Source organism: Sorghum bicolor, chromosome 7, assembly GCF_000003195.3.
Source record: "Sorghum bicolor cultivar BTx623 chromosome 7, Sorghum_bicolor_NCBIv3, whole genome shotgun sequence".
NCBI classification, from domain to species: Eukaryota; Viridiplantae; Streptophyta; class Magnoliopsida; order Poales; family Poaceae; genus Sorghum; species Sorghum bicolor.
Genome location: NC_012876.2, coordinates 16,976,500 through 16,981,166, shown reverse-complemented (window position 1 = coordinate 16,981,166; position 4,667 = coordinate 16,976,500). Strand labels below are relative to the sequence as shown.

The window sequence follows — 4,667 nt, the reverse complement described above, 5'->3', positions numbered from 1 at the left end:
AGTAGTCGTGTTTTGCAAGTTGATCTCATTGTGTAAGTCCTTAGTTCTTTCCTAAATATAAATAACGATACCTAGAATACTTCCTGGTGAAGTGCTATAACACCCCAAAATTTCAATTTTGGGTTGTTATTATAAAATACTAAATAAAATGATTAGTTTTTAATATGAGGATAAAATTTTCCAACAATAGTTTAGATTTTCATATATTTTTTTTATCGAAGAAAAATGGTGCTTTTCAAATATTTTGAAATTAATTAGACGAGCTTTAGTTGATGTGATGCTTGCTTGTTGCTTGAGTTTTGTGTTTTTGAGTGTGCTAGGTTTCATAAATGCGTTTGGACACCGTCCGGTCCTTCCCGAGAATTTTTCAAAACTTTTTCGAAACTTTTTCCCAATTTCCTATAGCAAAAGTATAATTTTTGGACGCTCTAAAATTCTTTTTCATGGACACCAAAAACTTTATCTAGATTGATCAACTCTCAAAATATCTCTAAAAGTTTTCTTTTTAATTTTTAGAATTTTGGAAATATTTTTTAGGGATTTAAAATGATTTCAGCTTTTTCTGGAATTATTTTGGAACTGAAAATGATTTATTTAAAATCCCGAAATTAATAATTTTTGAAATCTTTCCAAACCCTAGACCTATATATATGTCGGCGTAGCCATCGACGCGCTGATTCCAGTAGTACAACCCTTTTTTCGAGCCGCCGTTCGTAGCGCCGCAGATCCATCGTCGAAGTTTTGGATCTCGTTTCCGGCGAACTTTTCCGGCGAACCTTCGGCGAGAGTTTCCGGCCATCTCCGGCATCCTCCACGAAAACCGTCACCATCCCGAGGTTCGTCTCATCGTCCTCTGCACCGGCACATCATTTGTTTCGCAAATCCATATCCGTATGGCCGAGTCCCCTTCCCATCTCTCTTTTCCGGCGAACCACCATGAGTAACGTTCTCCTCCTTGTTTTTTCGGTCATCTTCGCTAGGGCCGCGACCCCCTCAGTGAGGCACACCTGCAGGTCCTATCAGCGCCACCATACTGTGCCCTCTGCCCGCTCCTCTTCGCACGCGCGCCTACTAGTAAGAGCAGGATTGGCTGCTGCCGCTCCTCTGCAGACCGACACCCTACTGCGAACCACGTCCTGGCCACGGGCCTCAAGCTTGGTGTCGCGCCGCCGTGGCCTTGCACTGCTGTGGCGTGCGTTCGACTGGCCAGGCCCCTCCCCTTCTCTGCGTTGTGCAGCAGCAGCACCCCCATCGCCATCAGGGCCACCATGTTCACGTCAAGATGAAGAAGAGGACAGAGGTAGAAGATGCTTTTATTTACGGAATTGCCATTCATTGTTTAATCTCCACCGCTTAGTCGTTTTAACTCCGTTTCGAGTCGTTCAAGTTGCGTTAGATTCATATCATCATGTTCTATGCAGTAGCGTAAACACTTATTATGTGGCTCGTTTATAAATTTATTATTAATTTAAATATAATTTGTTTAATATTTATTTTATAACTTTCTAATTAAAAGCCACCTACGGTTGTATTTTGGTTCTCGTTGCGTAAGATCGTGTCGACCAAACCTATATGTTAATGGTGGTGTTTAGCAAGTCTCACATGTTTGAAATTTATAATTTAAATATTAATTTGATTAAATTTTATTGAGTGCCTCTTTTAATTAATTAAAAGTAATTTAGGTTTATCTCCAATCTCTTATGGATAATAAAATGTTAACTTGATTAACATCAACTTTAGTGTGTCTTTATCAATTATAGTTTGTTTAGTTAAATATGAACCATGTAATTAATCTGGTTAGTATTTATCTAATATCTTTTTGGATTAAAAGTAACTTATGTTTATAATTTAGATCTTTTATAAATAAATAAATGCTAACATTATTAATATCAATTTAAAGGATTCTTTATTAATTATAACTTGTTTAGTATAAATGCAAGCATGCCATGATTCGATTAGATGCTCTCACTTGCTTTATGCTTCCTAAATGATAAATGTTTAAATGACTTAAATGATATATATATATACCTTTTTATTTATAAATAGAATATAATTGGAACTATACTTTGTCTTTTATAATTATAGTTTGTTTAATTTCACTTTATGATTTATGATATTTCTCTTAAAAGTCTGTCACCTCTTTTCATCAAATAAAATAGATCAAGCGAATAGTCGTCTTCTCCGTTTCACTTCGAGCCTCGATAGTCGTGTCTGTTTAACGATAGCTCTGTTCTTAATCGTTCTTGCGTTGTCACGATCGTCGCAATAAGCTGTGTTGTTTAGTGCGCTCTTTTAAGCTTTTCTTTTGATTGATGCTTGTTCTTAGTCGTGATTGTTTGTTTGTCTGTTTGTGTTGCTTGTTTGCTATGAGTAGAAGAAGCGTGGTTCGTCAGCAGTGAAGACTAGGAGCTAAGGACCGACGGTCGAAGCAGAAGTTGGAGATCAGAAGAAAGAAGCCAAAGAATTCTGAGCAGATATACACTGGAAAATAAAGGCAAGTGCAGACACCGTTTGATCATTTTGAACCTACTCATTAATGTCATTTACTTTACATGCATGTGTCCAATGAATGCAAACCCTAAGGACATGACTAGCTTTACTTACCATTCCTTGTTCACCTAGGGTTATGTATGTGGGTAGTGTAGGCTATACTAGGTTTGCTTAGCTACTCTACTCATCTTACACACATGCTTAAACAAGAATTACTCTCTACTTAACTTGATGCTTAAACTGTGCTGAACCTTTGGTCACTGCGGTGATGGCGATGTTGGATGCTTACGAGCATCGTGATGATGGTGGTGACAGGGGGAGCGGGTACTGTTGGTGGTCCGGTTTGCCGGGCGTACCCGTCTCTTCTCTCCGTAAGGACTTAGTCAGGGAGCGGCCTCCTGGGACTTACAGTGCAGCTCCAAGCTATATGGCTCTGGCTTGACTAATTAGCAGGACCTCCACTAGTAGGGTGTTACTTTCCGGGTAGGCGTGAGGAAGTAACTTGGGTAATGAATATTAAGTTGTCGGTTGATCGGTACGCCATGGCTATGGGTATCGACTGTCGAGCGCCCCGGCGAAAACTTGCGAGTGGCATCCTATTAGTTGGACCCTGTGAAAGGTCTCGTAGTGAGACCCTGCCTGCTCACCTTGGCAGTGTTTTGGGAAGTCATGACCCCGGGCAAATGGGAATCACGACTTGGAGTGAACGTGCACACCTCTGCAGAGTGTAAAACTGATATATCAGCCGTGCTCACGGTCACGAGCGGCCCAGACCCTCACTTGATGAGCAAATTGGATTCACTGGATACTTGGAGATGGAACTTGGCGAGGTTGCTACCTCGTGTTTTGGCGGGATGACTATTCCGTGTTGGCAGGATTGCTATCCTGTGTTTATAATTGGGGTTAATCCCTGGACTACTATAATAATTAGGATAGTCATTTAAAAGATGCTAATTACTACTTACACTAATTAAGGGTTGGGTTTATGCTACTCATAATTAGTAGTAGGTTGTTCTAATAATAGTCATAATTAAAAATGACCAACTAAAATGCTACCGCAGTCAAACCAAGTCAGCTTTACCTTATTTTAATCCTTGCATGTCATTACTTTCCGTCTGTGCTTGCTGAGTTCGACATGAACTCACCCTTGCTATTTTCCCCCACACCCTCAGTGTGTAGTAAAGTGCTGCTCAGAAGAAGGATAAAGATGTCATGGAGTTTTCTAGAAGCTTATGAGAAGTGCTTGGCGTACGGAGCCCCCAGTCAACCGTCCCTGAGAAGAATGGAGCCTAAGAAGTTTAGCTACTGTTTCCGCGTACTCTGATGTTTTGTAAGTGTTATTATAAATATGTTTTCCGCTATATATAATATTGTTTCTGATATTTCTATTCTTTGTTGTATGTGTGGACTTCCTGGGCACACATATGACGACTCTGGTCTTATTTTAAAAGCCAGAGTGTGACAAGTGCTACAATGGTATTTAATTTGTACGCTTGCGAATCCTATATTTATTTTTATTAGTGGACAAATTTTATACCACATTTCTGACGTCATGCTAGGGATGAAAACTTAGCTTAAGTGGTGTTAGAAGTGTCAACAAGCATTTCTGGTACTGTTGCCGGGGAAGGTATAAGCTTTTCGGGAAAAATAGCCTAAACAGATATTTAATAAATGAGTAGGTAGCTTGCTAGTCACCTATACTTGGTAGGTTTACCCATATTTGTTCTTTTGTGTTTATATTTTTTTATACAGGGTAATAGCAAGATTGAATCTGATTCACTCAATTCTTTATCTGAACCAAATCAATCAAGAAGGAAGCTCGTCACTAGTATTTGAAGCTATGGCTGAAAAGACTTTGTGGGAGTTCTATGCTCCAACAGTGGAGAACATCCACATTGGTCCAGTACTAAGAATAGAAAATCTTGATTTTGAGCTCAAGCCAAGCCTCATCATCATGGTGCAAGCTATCCAATACAGTGGAAAGGCGAATGAAGACACAAGTGCACACCTGCAGGACTTCGTGGAGATTGGAAACACCATCGCCATAGAAAGAGTTAATCAAGATGTCATACTACTTCACCTCTTTACATTCTCACTACTGGGAAGAGAGAAGCAATGGTTCTATGCCAACAAAGAAGACATCAAGACATGGGCAAAGTGTTCCAAGACCTTTCTAG

At 39.7% G+C, this 4,667-nt stretch overlaps 1 long non-coding RNA gene across 1 annotated transcript; it reads left to right on the top strand.

Annotated features, from left to right (window-relative positions):
• LOC110437416 lies at nt 695–2,710 on the top strand. The gene is made up of 3 exons (XR_002455510.1): nt 695–836; nt 981–1,300; nt 2,375–2,710. It is a non-coding gene; the product is annotated as an uncharacterized LOC110437416 (long non-coding RNA).